This window comes from Hordeum vulgare, chromosome 6H (genome assembly GCF_904849725.1).
Source record: "Hordeum vulgare subsp. vulgare chromosome 6H, MorexV3_pseudomolecules_assembly, whole genome shotgun sequence".
NCBI classification, from domain to species: Eukaryota; Viridiplantae; Streptophyta; class Magnoliopsida; order Poales; family Poaceae; genus Hordeum; species Hordeum vulgare.
This window is the reverse complement of record NC_058523.1, coordinates 548,341,596-548,349,626: the sequence shown is the minus strand read 5'-3', so window position 1 is coordinate 548,349,626 and position 8,031 is coordinate 548,341,596. Positions and strand designations below refer to the sequence as shown.

At 37.7% G+C, this 8,031-nt stretch overlaps 1 long non-coding RNA gene across 1 annotated transcript; it reads right to left on the bottom strand.

Annotated features, from left to right (window-relative positions):
* Positions 1–344: 344 nt before the first annotated feature.
* On the bottom strand, positions 345–1,053 carry LOC123403548. The gene is made up of 2 exons (XR_006611492.1): positions 913–1,053; positions 345–813 (listed from the first exon to the last, which is right to left on the bottom strand). It is a non-coding gene; the product is annotated as an uncharacterized LOC123403548 (long non-coding RNA).
* Positions 1,054–8,031: the final 6,978 nt, after the last annotated feature.

Genomic DNA, 8,031 nt, shown 5'->3' with positions numbered 1-8,031 from the left:
AAGCTGGGAGAAAGTCAAAGCACTACCAACATTAAAAAGACTTGGATTAAAAGAATTTACATGAGTAGGTTTTGTAAAAACCATTTAAAAGGACAAAAAATCCATTGCTTTTTTAGGTAGTTCATGAAAATTAAACATGCAAATTCGGAGGTAATGACACTGTCAGTTAGGATGGAAATATCAAGTATAAATAAATAAAAATGTAAACAATACAAAAACATCAAAATCTAAAATTTTGATCATGGAATTGTTTAAGTCGCAAACAAATTGAAGTTTTTGTATTTCCTCGGTTCAAAGAAAACAATTTCATGATCAAAATTGTGAGTTCAAATAAAACTTAAAAAGAACAAACATAGCATTTTCTCTATAGAAAAATAGTTAGTTTAACTAAAAACAATACATATTCAATCACACAAATTTTATAGACCACTTATTCAAATATTATAGACCACTACTTAATTCCATATAATTTTCACGAAGCAAGACTAAATTTATCACTCTTCATATGGCTTATATGAGTGAAAAACCTTGCCTCTACACCATTTGTGATTCGGTCACATTATTCGCTAAAAACAGAATCCTATCTCAGCTAATTAGAACCCATTTGTTCATTATTATGGATGGCTGGAGGCTGGTATATGCACATCTTGCACTTGCACCCCTTAGCAACACATTCACCAGATTTGAATTGCCTTGTACGTTTGAAGCATGCCTCTTCACAAGCATGGGTATTACATGTTGGAGACGGGAAAATTTTCTCCACGCATACGAATTCATTAATGCTAGGATCTCTTGATGCCTCCACTACCACATCTGCAAGATCTCACGATGAAGAAAGGGGATGATCACGACATGGCCATTTATTTGTTGGGAGAGATTATGCATAGACGTATTACATGGACAAATGAGTACCTGATGCTAGCACGAGTAATACGAGGGACAAAAGCAACACATGTGTAGTTCTCATTTGAACCGTTTGTTTGTGCTGAAGGAACAAGTCGTTGATCTTGGTGTGATATGGAAGTTCGGACGAGAAGAAAAGAAATGTGCAAGTGTTTTTATAGTGGATCTATCACAATTAAACTAGAGATTTGGTGAGATTCCCAAATTAATATCCACCAAATTAATTGCTATATATTTATTTGATTATTAATATGTACAAATTAATGTTCATCAAGTGAAGATATGTACATATATATTCTATTTATTTCGCTCACGGATGAGCATCCAAACCACGAGTGATCATGTACATGGAAATGCACATAATTTATTGTACATATTGAATAAAAATATTCTGCATTAATTTCTTTAACATTATATCAATGTGTACATGTAATCTAAAATACCATACCAAATAACAATATCTCCTAATTGAAATTGTTGCTTCACACTAGGAATGACAAAGGAAACAAATCGCCCTTATTCACCGTCTACATGCAAGTCACATCTTAGTTAATATAGACAGTGCAAAAAACATTGGTCAAGCACATAAAATTTAGAGTATACATCTACAGTTTCCTCTTTGAAACCAGCAAAATCTTTATTTGAATCCGCATCACCATCAACTAATGACACATAGTTCTAGTGCCTTACCAAATCATGTCGTGAAGCAAATCAAACTTACTAGGATTTTATTGTCCGACAATGGATACTCTCAGGGCTCACTCGATATTATGGTATCATCATGGATTGACCAGACACATCTGATGGATATCACAAGAATACTGAAATACTAGCCAAACACATGTGATGGATATCACACGAGATTACCATTAATAGGATCATGGTTCGATCACCCATCTACGGATATATTTATGTGTAGTGAATTGATTATGCAAGTACAATGTTTCATTTCATTGCAAAAAGGTACAATATTCCATTCATGAAATCCTTAAGTATGCATTGATACGTCTGCGCCGTATCTATAATTTTTGATTGTTTAATGCCAATATTTACAACTTTCATATACTTTTGGCAACATTTTATATTAGTTTTTAGACTAACTTACTTGTCCAGTGTCGAGTGTCAGTTCCTGTTTTTTGTGTGTTTTTTGTTTCGCAGAAATTTCATATGAAATGAAGTCCGAACGCGGTAAAAATCTATGGATATTTTTTGGAATATATGTGAATTTTGGAAAGAAGAATCAACGCAACACGATGCCCGAGGGAGGCACAAGTTAACAAGGCACGCCCACCCCCTAGTCGCGCCCTATTAGCTTGTGCCATTCCCTTAAGTTAGTTGGGGCCCTACTTTTGCCCCAAGTAAGATAATTTTCCGATAAAAATCCCCTCAAAATTTCAGCCCGATCGGAGATACGGATCTCCAAATATTTAAGAAACGGTGAAGGGCGAGAAAACAGGAGAAAAACACAAAGAGAGAGAGAGAGATCCAATCTCGGAGGGGCTCTTGCCCTCCGGGAGCCATGGCGACCATGGAACAGAGAGGAAACTCTCCTCCCACCTAGGGGGTGACCAAGGAAGAAGAATAAGGAGGGGGTCTCTCTCCCCCTCTCACTGGTGGCACGGGAGCGTCGCTCGGGAAACCATCGTGACGACGATGTACACCAACAAATTCGCTGCCGTCACCATCAACTCTGTCCTCATCTATGCAGCAGTGTAAAACCTCTATTCTCCGTTGTAATCTCTACTTAAACATGGTGCTTAATGCTATATATTATTATCCAATGATGTGTGGTTGTCCTATGATGTTAGACTAGATTTGTTTTTCCCTATGGATTGATTGATGACCGTGATTGGTTTGAGTTGTATGTTTTATATTGGTGCCGTCCTATGGTGTCTCCCGTGCCGTGCACACGTGGGGGATTCCTGCGGTTGGCTTTGAAATATGTTCATGATTCGCTTATAGTGGGTGGCTAGAGTGACAGAAGCTTACACCCGAGTAAGGGGGTTGTTTGCGTATGGGAGTAAAAAGGACTTGATGTATAATGCTATGGTTGGGTTTACGTGAATGATTTATAGCAGTTGCGGATGCTTGATAGAGGTGCAATCATAAGTTCATATGATCCAGGTACGAAAAGTATGTTAGCGTATGCCTCTCCCTCATATAAAACTGCAATAATGATTATCGATCTAGTTATCGATTGCTTCGGGACAAATCCTTCTCGTGTGTTACAAAAAGCTTTCTACTAAACAACTTACTTATTAATCTTTATCTAAACAACTCTTAACTTTTATTTACTTGCTATTTATTTTCTTGCAAAACTAGCCAGTACTAGTACTTTTAGTTTCCTTCCCACAAAGTAGTATCATACTTGTTCTAGGTAAAGTAAGTGTTAGCGTGCGTAGAGTTGTATCGGTGGTCAATAGAACTTGAGAGAATATTAACTCTACCTTTAGATCCTCGTTGGGTTTGACACTCTTACTTATCAAAAAAGGATACAATCGATCCCCACCATTGTGGGTTATGAAGATCTTTTCTAGCGCTGTTGCCACGGAGCAATAGCGTAGCCATTGATATTCTTGTGTGTCCTTGTTTTCTTTATCACTAAGTAATTTTATTTTTTGTTCTAAGTTGTTCTATATCTTAGTTATTGGTAGGAAACATAAAATACCAAAAAAATAGTTCTACTTGCTAACCTAGTGGTTGAGGAGCTACCAAAATCTACTATACTGCTGAAGCTTTTTACTTGGATCATCTTCGATCCCTTTGTGCTCGTACTAAAAACCCAACTAGCTTAGTCAAGGGAAAATCATTAAACGAGCATGCTTATTATGTGCGACATCGCTTATCTGAAAAAGGGAAACTCTTGTGGCATCAAATTAATACTCTGTGTTGCTATGCTTGGAACTTATGTGAATTACATGATTTTACTTGTTGTTCTGAAGACACTAAAAACACCTTCCCTATCAATGTGTGTTTAATCATAATGAAAAATTATCTTCTTATTGTTATAAATATTCCCTAGAGGCAATGATAAAATAGTTATTATTATATTTCCTGTTTCGAGATAATCGTTTATTGTCCATGCTATAATTGTATTGAATGAAAACATAGATGCATGTGTGGATATATAGACAAAACAATGTCCCTAGTAAGCCTCTAGTTGACTAGCAAGTTGATCAAGGATGGTTATGGTTTTCTGACCATATGGAAGTGTTGTCACTTGATGACTGGATCACATCATTGGAAGAATGATGTGATGGACAAGACCCAAACTATAAATGTAGCATATGATCGTGTCATTTTGTTGCTATTATTTTCTGCGTGTCAAGTATTCATTCCAATGACCATGAGATCATGTAACTCACTGACACCGGAGGAATACCTTGTGTGTATCGAACGTCGCAACGTTACTGGGTGACTATAAAGGTGCTCTACAGGTATCTCCGAAGGTGTCCGTTGAGTTAGCATGGATCAAGACTGGGATCTCTCACTCCGTGTGACGGAGAGGTATATCGGGGCCCACTCGGTAATACAACATCACATATAAGCCTTGCAAGGAATGTGACTAAAGTGTTAGTCACAGGATCTCGTATTATGGAACGAGTAAAGAGACTTGCCGGTAACGAGATTGAAATAGGTAGAGGGATACCGACGATCAAATCTCGGGCAAGTAACATACCGAAGGACAAAGGGAAAGGTATACGGGATTATATGAATCCTTGGGACAGAGGTTCAACCGATAAGATCTTCGTAGAATATGTAGGATCCAATATGGACATCTAGGTCCCGCTGTTGGATATTGACCATGGAGTGTCTCAGGTCATGTCTGGATAGTTCTCGAACCCGCAGGGTATGCACACTTAAAGTTCGGTGATGTTTCGGTATAGTTGAGTTATAGGTGTTGGTGACCGAAGGTTTGTTCGGAGTCTCGGATGAGATCACAGACATCATGAGGGTTTCCGTAATGGTCCGGAAACGAAGATTGATATACATGATTGTTTCATTTGGCCTCCATAAAGATTTCAGGCATTGCCAGGAGTGTACCGGGAGTGACGAATGGGTTCCGTGTTTTTACCGGGAGGGGCCACCCACCCGGGAGAGAACCTAATAGCCCATGGCTGGAACACCAGCCCTTGGTGGGCTGGTGAGGCCAGCCCAATAGGGCTATTTCGGCCAAGTGGAAAAAATCAAAGGAGAAAGAAAAAAAGGAAAAAAAGAGGAGGTGGGAAGGAAGGAAGGGACTCCTCCCTCCAAACCGACTTGGAGGAGGATCCCTCCTCCCTTCGGCCGGCGCCCTAGAGGCAAGCCCCACCTCTTGGCTCCTCCTATATATACTTGAGGTTTAGGGCTTTTGAGAGACAACTTTGCCACGTGCAACCCTAAACCTCTAATTCGTAGTTCTTCCTCTAGATATTACCATCACCGGCGCGCCGTCACGCTGCCGGAGAACTCATCTACTTCCCCGTCTCTCTTGCTGGATCAAGAAGGCGAAGATCGTCATCGAGCTGTACGTGTGCTGAACGCGGAGGTGTCGTCCGTTCGGTACTAGATCGGGACAGATCGTGGGACCGCGGTGATTTGAATCACGAAGCAGTTCCACTACATCAACCGCGTTTCTTAACACTCCCCGCTTAGCGATCTACAAGGGTAGGTGGATCCGATCTCCCTCTCGTAGATGAACATCACCACGATAGGTCTTCGTGTGTGTAGGATTTTTGTTCGTTTGCCATGCAACGTTTCCCAACACTTATGAAAAGGTTGCCTATTGTTATTATGATGTTAAACAAATTGAAGAATTTGTTGCTTTTAGGGGTGCTTATGAAATTGCTTCTTTGATTGAAAAGTGTGATGCTACTCTTTACAAATCTATTTTTTTGCCATAAGTAAATATTGATGTGAAAACTATGCGTCTACTGCTTATGTTAAAGAATTTGGTGAAAGAATGTGTGTTGCCTTGGAGGAGACTAATATTTTGCAGGAATATACGGAAGAAGAAATTGCTAAAATTGTGAGTTCATTAGATGAAAAAGACGAGGAGGAGAGCGAAGAACAAAAGGAGGAAGAGCGGTTTGATCACCCGTGCCCACCTTCTAATGAGGGCAACTCTTCAACTCATACATTGTTTAATTTCCATTCGCATATACTGTAGGATGAATGCTATGATGATTGTTATGATCCCTTGGATTATTTAAAATATCCCTTTTTAATGAACTTGATGCTTGCTATGCTTGTGGCCATGATGCCAATATGAATTATGCTTATGGAAATGAACTTGCTATAGTTCCTTAGGTTAAGCATGCAATTTTCGCTATTGCACCCACACATGATAGTCCTATTATCTTTTTGAATTCTCCCAACTACACCATATCGGAGAAGTTTTCACTTATTAAGGAGTATATTGATGGGTTGCATTTCACCATTACACATGATGATTTTGATGAATATAACATGCATGTGCTTGGTGCTCCTACTTGCAATTATTATGAGGGAGGAACCAAATCTTCACCTCTCTATGTTTCCAATACGATAAAATTGTAAGAAACTACTTATGCTATGTATTGGCCTCTACTTTGTGTGAATGAATTGTTCTTTTATGACATGCCAATGCATAGGAATAGAGTTAGATTTCGTTGTCACATGATATATATCAGTTTGTGTTCACTACTTAATTTTAAATCATTCTTAATTAAATTTGGCTTTGATATACCTCGGGATACAAGCGAATCAATTACTTGAGCACTATATGCCTAGCTTAATAGCTTTAAAGAAGCGCTGCCATGGAGACAACCCAAAATTTTTAGATAGTCATTTATTTCTATTGTGAGATTTTATTGAAATAATTTAAAGCAAAATATAAAGTTGGGAACTTAAAATAGTTTTCAAAAATAAAGGTGAAAGTGAGAAAGATGAGCATCGTTGAAGTGGGGGACGTCCTTGAAATTTTGTTCATGCCCATGGAAACTTTGTGAATCTTTATTACAACAAATTTTCAAAAAAAAAATTATACCCTCGTGCAAATACATTGTATTGTAAAAATAATGTGCCAAGATTTACCTTTAGGATGATTAAATGGCTTGTTTGTTATGTGTTGTGCAAAAACGAAAAATTTGGCTGTAGTGTTTGATTTGTCATATTTTACTCGAATGTTAAAACTTTATGAAACTTTTGCAGAGTAATTTTATACAAATGTTTTTACCATGTCCTAATTTTTCATAATTATTTGAGTTATATAAGTATAGTATTCATCTGGATCTTTATAGACTGTCCTGTTTTTCACAAATTGTTGTTATAGTTGCTTTGACTGCTTATGTTTGAGTTCTTGTTGAGCCCCATTAACTTGGGAACCATATAATTTTGATAGCATACAGTAGATAATGTTCGATTAAAATTATACAGTAATGTTATGTCAGGACATAATGGGATTTGATGTTATATGTACTAACCTTCTAATAAAAGTTCTGTCAAGTTTTGTGTGGATGAAGTGTTCGAAGATCGAAGAGGTATCGATATGAGAAGAATAAGGAGAGTAAAGAGTTCAAGATTGGGGATGAACAAGGCACCCCAAGTAAATATTCAAGGAAACTCGAGCGTCTAAGCTTGGGGATGCCCCAGAAGGCATCCCATCTTTGTTCTTCAGCAATTATTGGTATGTCTTGGTTTTTGTTTTGTTCACATGATATGTGTAAATTCTTGGAGCGTCGTGTGCCTTTTATTTTACTTTTGGCAATGCACAATGCTGGTATGGAAAACTCCATGGTTGATTTATAGAATGCTATTTGCGCTTCACTTATATCTTTTGAGTATGGCTTTATAAAATGCTTTATGTGCTTCACTTATATCATTTGAAGTTGGATGCTTGTTTCTCTACATATAGAAAACCGTTATTTGTAGAATACTCTTTTGCTTCACTTATATCTATTAGAACATGGTATATTTTTATAAAGAATTAAACTTTCATGCTTCACTTATACCTATTTAGGGAGTCAACGGGAATTGATCACTTACATGGTAGGCATAAAATCTTACATAAAACTTGTAGATCACTGAATATGATATGTTTGATTCCCTGCAATATTTTTGCGATATTAATGTGGTAATATGTGGGGGTACTAGTGAATGATTGTGGTC